The sequence below is a fragment of the Neopsephotus bourkii genome, unplaced genomic scaffold (genome assembly GCF_033783945.1).
Source record: "Neopsephotus bourkii isolate Nb327-2 ecotype Australia unplaced genomic scaffold, CSIRO-AGI_Nbou_v1 NB_1767, whole genome shotgun sequence".
NCBI lineage: Eukaryota > Metazoa > Chordata > Aves > Psittaciformes > Psittacidae > Neopsephotus > Neopsephotus bourkii.
The window spans coordinates 8,863,176-8,876,797 of NW_026902241.1; the positions used below are offsets into that span (position 1 = coordinate 8,863,176).

Genomic DNA, 13,622 nt, shown 5'->3' on the forward strand with positions numbered 1-13,622 from the left:
AACAGTCACTCCCAATTCTCCATCCCTTGTTTTTATACCATAGATATTTCACAGTAGCTGCAGCTAAGAAAATCCCACCCTCAATTCTGTAGTTGTAGTCTGTCTCTACGTGTGTCTTGTTTCTGCCGTTTACGTCAACCCCTTACCACAATAACTTTGGTTTCTCCCCTGCCTTCTTGCTGTCCCATTCTTCAGGATTCCAAGTAACACATTCTCAAATGATACTGCAAAGTTCCACTCCTATGGAGGCACATGTACTTAGCCTCCAGCAAGTGTCAAGGCCTAGAGTGAACCAAGGAAACCAGAGGTTTGAAGTTAAGCACACACTTAACTGCAAGGGTTTGTATTCACAGGACAGACAAACACGACAGGTAATTCACAGCTGCAGGAAAATGCAGAACCAAACTCTAAGAACTGATGCCACTATGCATCCATGAGGAAGTCCAAGTCCTACTGAAAAAGCACACTGACAATGCCACAGAACATAAGTGTAAGTTGTGCTAAAGTGCTGGTCATGAGAAGAAGTGGCTCAAGACAGCCACTGAGGTAAGTTGAAGAGAAGCACTAGAACTGGTGAAATCATTCAGAAGATATTCTTGCTATCAGGTGTTCAGTCTGATGGTGGAGAAGAGCAGACAAGTCTTCTGAGAAACATCCTATCAGCACAACATGAAGATGATGCCAAGCCTTATTTCAAGAAATGGTTTCAAAACTGGCAACTGGGACCACAGGCAGTGGGACAGGCTATTTCTTTGGTGTGTTATATGCTTGCAGCCTCTGGGTACAATTTTGATAAAAAAAAAAAAAATTTTCTAAGTTTCACTGTGCAAGATGGACAAGAACCCAAGATACCTATAAAAACAAGATGGTGAAAACACCATAAAAGCCACCAGCATGCATACAGCAGGAACATAAATTGCAGCCCTCTTATACTTCTTAGTTTTTGTTATAAACCAGTATATTTGATCAAGAAGTTTGGATTGCAGAAAAACTTTTTTCTCTCCCCTCCCACTCCTCAAAAGGCTAGATGTACAAGACATCTTCATCATTTCCTGTCCTGATACACCAACTCCAACAGCCACCTTGAGGAAGAGAAACAAGGAAGCAGAACACAGTGGATATTGCCTGTTTTCTAGATCGCACTAAATACATGGTAGCGAATCAAAACCTTGACTTTGGAAAGCAGAGCTCCATGCACCTTCCAAAATAACCAGTGCCAAAATCCACAACAGTTTGGCCTTGGAAGTCCCACTACAGGCAGCAGCCTTTGCATGCTTTTTTTCCCCCCTCCTACTCTTACTAGTGAACATCACTGAATGGCAGACCTTGCTCAAGCTCTCAAAACAGTTCATATGTTCTATCCCCTCCCTTCACACCTTCCTAAACACCCAACAGAGGCACCTTCCTGAGGAAATAATACCAAGGGCTACTGCAATAAAAGCAAGGAAATAAGCTTCTGCATAGAACCCTGTATGTCGAACTGCTGCCCAAGTTACCCTTCCAGACACTGAATCAAGAAGTGTCTGCATCACCTTTATACCAGATACAGAAGAATACCTGTTCAATTAAAACAAGACAGAAACATTGTCATACCACATTTGGAAAAGTTCTAGATGCAGAAGTACTCTAATTAAGGACAACTTCTTAAGAAAGAGTGAATCTTACTTTATGTCTTGAAACTTGTTATACCCCAAATCTCAAGAAGTCTTACAGCCAAGGTTTTAAGGGATTCACTCCATATTCTGCTGTGACTTTGGACACTGTGATCAAGGTTTGATAAAGACTTTCCTTTCACCTCTTTCAGTTTTGTGAGAGTAAAACACCTCCATGTACTTTCCCCGAATCTGTATTATAAATGCAAGCCACCTTCAAGGCTATTTCTGTTTCCAAGACTTTTTAAGCAACATCAGTACACAGCAGCCATTAAAAGATGCTTAGTTTAGCCATTTGCAGATCTTTCCAACAGCCAAGATTTTTTCCAGGAGATTTCACACAAACTCATCATAACTCAGGCTGAGTAAATCCAAGAGAATAATCCACGTGATTAAGTTGGTATGAGAATGGATAAGCTTTTATACCATATACTGTTCTTATTATGATAATCAGTGCAAAGATGTATTCACATTGTGGGTAATCCCTTAGCACAGTGAACCAGGAAAGCCTGTTGCTCAAAGTGAACGCCTTAGGTTCAGATTTATATCCTAGCATACATTTCAAGTGCTCTAACAAGAGGACTCAACATCTTTGGTTTTAGGTTGTTGGTTGTTTTTTTTCAACAGTCTAACAATTCTAAAACTGCAGATGATCTGAAAGCGCACATTTTCAGAGTTGCAAAATCTGCTTATTATACCAGTGACCCTTAATGCCTTGCTCACAGCTATTCAGGATACAGGCAGTAATACCTGGCTTCAGCCAGACACTTTAGAGATAAACAGAGAAACACACAACTGGAAATGTCACAACTTTCCTTTACAATAAAACACATACTTAGCTCTAGTCTCTTAGTTTATTAGCATTCATTTGAATCTGCCTGCATTTTTTTTTCACTCGTGATTCTTGTACGTTTTAGGCTTACATACAGGAAAGAAGAGTTTAAAATTGCCTCAAATGTAGTGATCTTCACTTCTCTACACAAAAGCAGAACACACAAACCAAGAAAGACATCTCATTTGTTTCACCTTTAACTAAAGATTTAATAGATAACTAAAATATAAAGCGGTTTAATATTCTTACAATCTCTTCATCTAAGTTTCTTTTCATTCCTCTAGTATTTTTCCACCAAACATTTCATCTCAATGACTATGTTTCACTGCTTTGTCAAAGATGAAATGACTGGATCTGAATAGAGCTCCAAGTGAAAAAAGTCAGCACAGTGTCATAGCTCTGCTATTACAGCCTATTCATTTCCTCCTGCCTGTGGTACCTCCTATACACTTCACAAGTAGGAAGAGGGCTGATGCTCAAAAGCCTGTATTCTGCACCTCACACAAGTATGCACAGTGGCACAAGAGTTGGCACAAGGCTGTACCTGCATACTGATGTGTTTTGAAAGAGATTTCTAGGAATAGCAATACTGAAAATTCCTTTTGAAATTTTTCTCTTCACCTCCAGTGCTTTTTTATCCCTTGAATAATTAACCCATTATTCTATTGTGATATTATGTGGATGTACTAAAAATATGATATTATATTCTGCATCCACAAGGATAAAATGAAATTTCTTTGCTCACAGGTAAAAAAAACAAACTTTCCCATTGACTTTATCATCATCTCATCTCAGGTAAGGAAATTATACTGTTATGATTCCAGTAATTCCAGCAATAGATCATAACCTAGAGTAAAACCACACCAAATAAAGTCACCTGAAAACAATATGCAAGGGGATTAATGCTTGGAAAATCCACAGCTTCTCCTAGGTATTTCATCTTTCAGGAGTGGTGGGGGATTCAGATTGTTAAGAGCAATGAGGCAGAAGAAACACTATCAATACTGGATTATTCTGAACTTGTATTTATAACACACAGTTAAACCAATATCAGAAAAAGCAATAAAATAAGCTGCAGTTTGATTTAGGCAATTGCAAGATCCATTTTATCAAGGACTGTATTTGTACTAATAGCAAAACCCAATGGCCTTCAGCTAAATTTGTTTTCAGATATCCAACTAATTTATACAGAATTTTGCACTGTTTATACCATTTAAAAGTTCTGTATGGACAAGTACGCAAAGTGCCACCATTAAGACTTTAACAAGTTTGTTCTGTAATGCAGGAGACCGGTTCATCTATGGTCATGATGTTACAGAGAAATTTTGCCCCTCTCAAACGCTTATCTGCAAACTTAAGAAGCAATGTGAAAACGGGCTTTTGAATTCTATATTAATTAATAGCAAACATGCATTAAGTTTGGATGGAGGGAACAAGAGAACCATCTGTACAGTGTTTATTTAACCAAGTTGTAGGATGCTTTACTTGAAAGATTATTAGCAGGAACTATCATATTTTTGACTCGCATGGCAGTGTATGTGTTTGGGCTGAGGTCACTCGACTTCAGCAAGACCCAAAGTAAGCCTTCGGTAACTCAGTGAAATACACCATACCTTAAAGGGAAATATTATACCAGGACAGTACAACCCAGGGTTAAAGAAGGAAGGATTACATACTGTAGTGCATAATGATGTCAGAACTAGAGGAGGTTTGAGTCTTAAATAACAAAGGAAGCCCACATTAAAGACCTGTGCTTTTTAGGGTCTTCTGAAACAAATTTTAACCTGTAGAGTCCCTCCATTCATTGATTTCACAAATAGTTGTACATGAAGAATACTTACAGACAATTTGGGTTGAAAGAAGAAATTCTAGCAAGAGCTTTGTAATTTTGCAAGTTAAGATTGGAAGAAACAGCTGTGATAATCTACTATAACAATTCCTGTCTAACATTGGCCATGAACTTTTGCCCACTTGTGCCTATTTGAAGCCAAATAGCTGAGGTCTGGCTAAAGCCTATTTTCTGGGAAGTAATTCAGTTCTGACTTAAGAGCTTCAGAATAAGGACAAGCTCACTTCCCAGCTGGGTTTGTCTCAGTGATTAGCCATCCACACTTCTAAACCTGCCAGTAGTTTCTAGCTTTGCTGTCAGCTACCAGAACTGGGGAAAGGGTACAGGCTTAAGCTTCCAATTACATCTTCTCACACTAGCCCTGTGACTGCCAACATTTCCCATCTGCTGGCAAGTGTGACTCATTAAACTGCATATACTAGTTTCAGACCAGCTCTATTAAAAAAGTTTAAACTGGTATTCAACGAAACAAAAAGAAAACCCCACCCTAAAAATGACTGAAGAGCCCCTTAAGTTTTCTCAGAATGAATCATTAAGTGATAGAAATCCTTTTTCCGAACAAGACAGACCTCTACTGCTGGATAAAGTTACTGCAGGCTTAATACAAGTTTACTCATTTTTCCAGAGTAACTCCATTGCTCTAGTTACAGGTTATAGCTATGCGCTGGAACTCAAAATTCCTGTTGCAGCATAGTGGCACACAACGTCCGAGGTGGCTTGTTGGCAGAGTTCACCATGCACAAAGAGATGAGGTGAAGAGTCTTTCCCAGCTAATGCATTTCTTTCCAAGGGGACATCTCATGGCAACAAACATGCTCAGAACCTCATGATGAGCTACCCTTTGTGGCACTGCTCTTGCTGCTTAAAATAAGTTGCTACAGATTTAAGCAAAAGGCTTAAAAGATAAAATAGCTAAGACTAAGAAATTTGAAAAGGGTAAGATGAGTGTATATAATAAAAATACCAAGATGCCTCACTGCAGCCCTGCTTTGCATTGACCTGAACTGACCTCTATGACACTGGGACTAACACATGTCACCCACTTAAACACAACATCCAAATTGCATTCCAACCCTATCAAAGAAAACTGACAACTTCACCCAAGCTACCTAGTTCCAGTCTCCCTGTCAGATCCCTGCACTGCATCACGGTTAACATCACAACACTGCTGCAGCCCTGCAATGACGTTCTCAATACCGTGCAAGAATCAATAAAATGGTTGTTTATCTAGTTAAGAAAAAACTAGCACTTCCCTTACACCTTCATAGAAGACTGTGATTTTGGAAGAAACAGAGACTGAATCCTTCCTCACTCTTTAAAGCTAGCACAGTGGGATAAAGGAGGGCAAACCCCCATTCTTCAAATCATTCAGGCTGGAAGCAATCTCCAGAAACTCAGGCTCAAAGCAGAAGCCACTCCCCAAGTCAGAATAGATTGGGCCTCTGTGGTAGAAAGGGGCTAATTACAGGTCGTGATTTGTTTGGGTGCAGGATTTGAGGTGAGGGGGAGGTGCTTCTTTTAATACATGGCTAGGGTATGGTTGTGGAGAGAACTAAGATAAAAGTCCTGCTAAAATAAAGTATATATTATACCTATTATGCTGATTCTCTAAGAATCACTGATTCTTACCTGCAACAGACTTGTACCATATCCAGTTTATTAGAGTATAAGGATACAAGACACATCACAAAGTAGTTTAAACACAGATATACAAAATGTATCTGGAAGCTCTGCAATAGCTTAACTTCAAGACTAGAAATACTTAGTTACCATGGTTAAGTTTTATCCCACTTCTGGAGTTCATTCCAACTCCACAAGATCTGCTTTCTTCCCCTTCAAGAAGATAAGGCACTCAGTTACCACTAAGAGGCATTGTATTGCATTAGCCCCAGTAATACAAGCGTCATTATCAATGCCCAAAGTGACAGTAATACAACTGATGCAGTTCCATCTTTAGAAAATATGGTGAATGTCTGTCTTGATATAAATTCAGAAACAGGTCTTTGACATAAAGTAAATAAAAACTCAGCCAGCTAGGGAAGAGTCACTACAGGTAACAAAGGACCACACTTGCCAAAGTATCAGGTAACTGAGGTTGCACTGCTCACTACAGAAACAGTGCTGATAGGAAAAGATGGGTGAGGCGCATGAGTGAGCTGACATCTGAACTGGTAACTTGTTAAATACCAAAAGCTTTGCAACATCCTGAGTTTAAAATAAGCTTTACTGAACCTGCACTAGATGTCAGACTCATCCGCTGCACAGCAGGGCTCAGCCAGCCCAGGCACACACTGAAAACGTGTATGTCAGAACACTGCACTGTGCTTTCCTCCCAAGCAAGTAAGACTCACATGTGCAAAGCACTCAATTAACCAGAATTGAATCTGTGTTTTGTTTTCACAGACAAAAATTACAGAAATATGTTTTGTTTTTAAAATGTATTCTCTCTTAAAGCTGAGATAGTTCTGTAACTAGATCAAAGAAAGGTTAAAAACTAACAAGTCAACATGTAGCTGCAATGAGCGTTATCAAGTTCCTGTAGGGAAACAAGCACAGAAGTCCATCACCACATTTTATTTTTGGGAACATAAGAGTTCCAAGAAAGAAAGGCAAGTCAAAATTCTCCTGCAAGTAACCGAACTATTGAAGCCCGTTTCTCAACAGATTTGCCTGTTTTCCCTTGGAGTCCTTTCTTTCTCTTGCCTTTTTGGAACGAGACATAGCATCCTAGCCTGCTCATGTCATTGATTTGCATATTATTAATGGCTTGTGGCTAAGTACAGATATGCTTTTCCTTTTTAATAGGGCACTGCTTTGAATCTTATTGCTGCTCATCTGTCAACTTCAACAAAACCTTTTGAGAAGAGAGATCTAAATGCCTACCCTTCTTTCAAGTGTGACTGAAGCTGGCCACAATATTGAAGAGTTATTACGGGGGATGTACCATCAGTATGACTCTAAATATTACAGGCTGAAGATCTAATCAAGTCTATCACTCCAGCACCCTTCAACAACAAACTGTTGCACAATTGCTTGCTTACAGGTCATGCAGCCTCAGAGTGGGAGTTTGCAGTAAAATTCTTTAAAATCAGACTTATGTTTGCCCCCATGGCAACAGCCTGCAAGCACACCCAAACTGCAGTTTGATGTGACTGTTGTTTATTTGCTAGCTCCAGCCTAGCTAGCTCAAGAAAATAAACCAATACATCCAAAGAAGCAAGGGTTAGGGTCTTCAGACACTGAGTACAGACTCATTAGCTAAAGCTCATGCTACCATCCCTTAGCTACTGCTGGCACTGAATGTTTCTATCTCACAACTGCAGAAAGACCACAGGCAGCTACAGAACAGTACCTGATAAGAAGTATACATCATGTTATCTGATATTTCAGTGTAGTTTTTACAAGAATATAAGGTATCTGGATAAAAGACAAAGTATACATTGTGCTTCTGCCCCATTTAAGTTACAATAACTTGCCGCATGCGGCATGCGGACAGGCTTGGATGTCCAGATCAGCAGTTACCCGACTCTCCATAAACAGTGTGTCATACTGACTCTTCCTAGACTCGTTGGGACAATACTTTTACCCAGATAAAAAAACTTATTGTTTTTCAAATCTAAATGTAAAACCTTGGGTCCTAAGCCAGTCGTCTTCTTCCTAAGGAGAGCAGCCATCTCTGTCCCCTAATAAGCTGCAGCACACATACAGCCTTCAATCATTAACTTTCTAACGAAGTCAGCTAATCAAGCTCAGAAACAGTCCCCAGAACAGATACTGAAAGGCTGAAGGGTTTTACTGTTGATGAAACCATAAATAAGGAAACTTCTGTACAAAAAGCTATACACTCCCAACTCCCATAAACAAGACTTCCATAGTTTCACATCTTCCTTAAACTCTAGTCATGAGATCAGGTTAAGAGATCTAGTTTTCATTATATTTTCCCAAACCCTTTAACTTATTTGGCTGTGAAAAACCTAACAAAAAGGAATTTGATATTACATGATCTCACTTCTCCTTGCCTTTTACAGAGAGATTAAAGGCAGTTTTAATAATGCAAGTAAGTAACGATAAAAATCAAGCGACCAAGATCAATATGTTTGGACATTTCCTGATACCTAATAACTGCAGAAGAAATAGTAGCCAAGAGAAACAGTGCAGGAAGAGCTACCTCATATCAAGACATCTCCAGATGTCTAGCACAGAATGTCAGAGTGCTTCTTGGCCCAGTGTGACAGATGAAGCGCAAGTTCCCTCTGCCAGCTGCAGACAGAAATTCAGACACTCACACTGTAGCTGCCCCAGGGGACACATCCAGCACCTGTATTCTCTGCCACAACTAAATGAACAGGATTTGCAGGTGCTCACCACCCTTGAGAAGGTCTTTTGTTAGTGTAACAGGAACACCGTTATGCAAGTTATATTTCTTCTTCTAAAATGTCACAAGCCATTATATCCAGACAGCTAGAGAAAACAGACCTATGCTGGTTCTCCTGCAGTCAGCATCTGCCTTGTATAGCATTTACTGTGTCATTAAACACTTGCTCAGCTAACAGCCAGAGATACAGAGCTGCTGTACCTCATAGGAAGAAGCTCTTCCAACTGTTCATGCAGGGTGCATCAACATTATTTAGAGAATGAAAAACAAAGCAATAAGAGCAAGCTAGGCAAAGCAGTGTTTTAACAGTCCTTTTCTACCCCAGGACCTGGCACTGATCTCATCCCAGCTGTATAGCTGAGATATTCACAATGGGGTACTGCTCAATGGGAATTATCAAAAGCTCTGCTCAATTTAGCCTGCGTAAGTACATGAGAACATTTGGTTTGCACACATACTTTTCTTGTTTCAGTTTGACGTATTAGTAAGTGTTTAGCTGGCTTGTTTTCTATAAAGTGGTAGGCTAAGACCTTCAGCAAGGGCAAGAATTTCTGTGCTTGGAACAAGTTAACAAATGTAAAAGGAGGCTCTGTAGATTGATATTGGGCAACAAGTTCTCTCCCTTAATAGCTACAGCAGAGAAAAAAAGTTAACTTGGCTAGTTCAGAGGCACATTTACCTCACATTCAGCATTATAAGCAAAGCCAGTTGTAAAGAAAGCTCTCAAGTTCCCACTTATATTCAGTTGTTTCAGTCACCAGACAGTTAACACTAATTTGTCCACTTGTTGGCCATAAGTGTACTTGCAATGCACTTTTAAAGGCCACCGAGATACTAGTGTATATACATTAAAGTATTTTAATACCTTCAAAGTAACACAAAGATAATTATGCAGGGATATTTGGAGAACAAGTACCACATATAAGCCACTACAAAAAAAACCACAATAGCATATCAGAAATCTAGAGGGCATTTCTAGTTTTCAGGCCTGCTTCAACTCATTCAGAAATAGACTGAGGATCAACTGCAGTCACAGCAGGTGGGAGTTCAGGGTCAGATAGCTTCCAAGAAAACACCCTGTGCCTACCCCCTTACACCACCTTGCAAGGACCACCAGCCCCAGCACCAGACCTTGCAAACTGATGAAGCCACCACTTCAAATGTGCAAGAAGAACTTCCCATAGCTTCTAGATATTCCTGAAAGAGAACTCTGGTACAAAGACAAAACATTTCAGGCTCAAGAGAAGCAATGTGATGCCTTACCATCCCAATCTATTCTTGCAATCAGAGCACAGTGCACACTTACTTATTTAGCATCCATACCACTAGAAAAGTTAAGGATGAAAATTACATGTCACTACAGTACATTGCTAGTATACAGTCTGGCGCTAAATACATATTGAAGCTTTTCCAAGAAACTTGGTGAAATTTTCTCCCAGAACTGATGGGTTAAGTCAGGCTGCTTCAAGAGAGCTCTTAGCAGACCAGTAGAACCTGGTAAAACCTGGAAGAACAAAGAAAAGTAATGACTTCCTGATCTAATCAGTCACAGTGAATCGTCACCAAGTTAAGATATAAACAGTTATTCTATACAGAAGCTGAACTGAAAGTTTCTTTTATCTCAATTCAGACATTACACCTAGTTTTCTATTCTCTGCCACAGAGCTTAAAATATCCAGGGTCTTGAAGCTACATTTACAAAAGGGGTTTACTGCAGAACTGATGAGCTACAGGAGTCAAAGCGAGGATTCAGGAATCACAATGTTAAAGGAACTCCTGGCTGACATCCTGGTATGCAGGAGCAGAACTGCTTCCCTGTCCAAATGGAATATAAGCTTTCAAATTCCTGTTTCAAATCCAGGGAAGTTGCATGGTTCCAGGAATAGGACCTTGCTCTGCTGACAGGCATGGTAAGCCACATAAATGACCACACACTAGCTGTGTAATACACACAGTTTGTTAAACAAGCACACTAAACCAAGCACACTAATGTGATCCAGGTAAATATCTCTCTATATAGAAAATAAGTATAATAAAGCAAAGCAGAGATATTTGTATGTAAGTACTGAAGAAAGTCAGCAATGCATCAAACCATAACTGCATCGAAAGAACCAAGATTAAGAAGAAATACATCACCAATTACCACTAAATCATCATCCAGGCCCACACTTCCAGCTGGGATGCCCCATTGCAGCCGATGCCAGGAATCTCAGGTAATTGGGAAAATTTCTGCATGGTGCATCCACCCAGAGGTGAGGCTTCTCCCATGGCCACAAGAGGGTGCCGCTTTTATACCCTTAGACAACCAACCAGCTTTATGCCATATCCCTGATTGTTTACTCATGGGACCATGCAGTTTCTCACGATCTCACTGTTGCCCACACTGAAAGCATTGGTCAGGCCCCCCAGCATGGCCAAGTATGAAGGTCACAGAACAGTTGCACACCTATGTTTTTCTGTCCCTTTCTGAGGAATGGTTACAGATGAATGTGAACGTATATGCTCTACCAAATACATTGTGACGAAACCCACAGTTCGTTATGTCTCTCAGTCATGAGGGAATCGATTCTCAGCTAGGTTTGGTATAAGGAAAGCTAATGCCTGGAAAACATACGGTTAAAATACTTTTAGCTTAACTTAGGTCTAAGATAGAGAGCAATGTTTGCGTTGTAAGTCTGTAGTGAGATAACAGAACTTAGTGACTCTACTAACATGAGTGAATTAATTTTTCCCATCCTTCTACTTATCAGCTAGTTTGAAGACAGTGCCTCCTAAACATCTGCTAGCTTTGGATACTCCTTTTCTACCCGTCCTGATGCTTGCGATAAATTTTGTACGAAGGTCATACTATTCTAACACTTTGTCAGCTACCAGAAAGTTACAGATATGGCTGCTTTCAGCTAGTTTTGTGATTACTGAGGCATCCATCTGTGCCAAAGGTGAAAACTACATCTTGAGGAAGACTGCCTACTTCATCATGAAGACCCCCGCCCACGACCACAGGAGGGCAGTGCACAAGCACCAAAAGGAGGAGACTTGTGATTGAGTTCCCGCAACTGATTGTGATAGCCCCACCACACTCTCTGGAATCTAATGAATACGCATGTTTGTGTGTAATAAGTAACTGCTCACTTAACCCCTCGTGTGCAAGCTAGGAGGAGCAATCCCCCTTACACCTGGCCCCATAATAAACATATCTGCTTTGTAACTCTCCTTGAGTTGTAGAGTGTGATTCTGTGCATCAGGTTTCCATCCATTACAGAGCTGTATTCTGCATAGCTTTTCATCAATAGGATTATATAAAGCTTTACCTAGACAAAGCTTCCAGGATTTTCAAACACTACAATGAGCATAAAGCGAACACCACAATTTTCATTTGCACACTCGTTATACCCCCTTTAGTCCTGAGCATTTTTAAATTAATTATTCCTTTCATACAGCTACCTCAAGGCTGACAGTATGCACACCAAGTATCCCACCCATCCCACCCAGAGCCAATTATTTAATCAAAGCTGGCTCTGAGAGTCAGAAGTGTGCAAGTCTGTCAGCTAAACGCAGCATAACAAACCATATTTCAGGAAAATGACTCAGTAAGTTCAAAATGTTTTACACATTTAATTAAACCTTACACTAACTCCAGTTGGCAAGCAGGAGTATGAATCATGGAGGCTAGATCACAGGAGCAAACTCAAAGCAACACAGAAACTTAACTGCTTACTTCTGGAGCCGAACAATTACTTACTACAGCAGGAATACAGGTAACATCTCACTTCAGAGGCAAGTATTTGTGAATATAAAGCAAGAAGAAAAAACTGCCATGATGCAAAGCACAGATGCTACACCAACCAGTGCTAGTGGAAGCATTTCCATCAAGCCTTCTTGTAATCCTCAGTGTATTGTCAGCTGCCACTGCAACACTTTACCTACTGCTCTCCCTTTAGCATCTTCTACAAAGCTATGTCCAAGAGACAATGGCACATCAAGGCCAAAGACTACCAAGAAGAGGTAGTTCTGATGTCATTAGCATGATTTGAGTGCACATGAATACAGCTACTTAGTGGTTACCATACTTCCTGTTATTTGTGACCCTCTTTTATGTAATATAAGACAATAATATCTTGAGCTTCTTTAATTAATGAGAATATACCTTAAGATGCAATACTGAGCTAAACTACTAACAAGAGAGATCCAACCTGTACAACATGATCTTGGTGTTAAAATAAAGAAAGATTAGGCACATACTTACATTACCCTGTTGTTCATAAATTGCCCATTACCACTGCTGGCAACAATCAGCTGAAGGAGATTAGAATACAGAATAGAGAACACCAGCATCTCAGGTCCCACAAGACCACAGAAAAATGTACAACAGGTGTTTAGTTTAGAAGGATCCAGAGAATACCCACAGCATGCTGAGCTATAAACCTCTTATCACACACCAGAAAATTCGAGAGCAATGCCAACTTAAAACATATATAGGCACCATTAGTTTGTTGCAAAGAAACAGAAGTACAGTCATTGTCCTTTGCTCTCTTTCACAGTTTTAAATGTCTGAAGTCATTTACAAAGAAATAAGTTCCCCCACAGCACTATTTGTGTATCCTCTTTGTCATCACTGTGCTGATCTGCAGGATGACTAGCTTTCCGTGTTGACAAGGAGACCCGGAGTTCAGGGGCACTACCAAACATCAGAAGACACAAGCTGAAATACCTCTGTAACTTGAACATGGGTGCAAGTAGCAATGTTGACACAGTAAAGGCTACATCCATGCCTGTTGTTAGTGTAAAGCACTAACATTTCCCACATTGTTATTATTTCTTTTCCATTGCATTGCTATAGGACTATGAAATAAAGGATCAATACAGTGATGGAAGTGACAGGAAGGCTTCAACATAACACTGCATCTTTCTTCC

The 13,622-nt window shown here is 40.0% G+C and overlaps 1 protein-coding gene across 7 annotated transcripts in view; it reads right to left on the reverse strand.

Moving 5' to 3' along the window:
* Positions 1-13,622, reverse strand: part of RPS6KA2 (ribosomal protein S6 kinase A2) — a 285,765-nt gene that overhangs the window by 248,005 nt on the left and 24,138 nt on the right. The gene's annotated exons all lie outside the window — the stretch shown is intronic.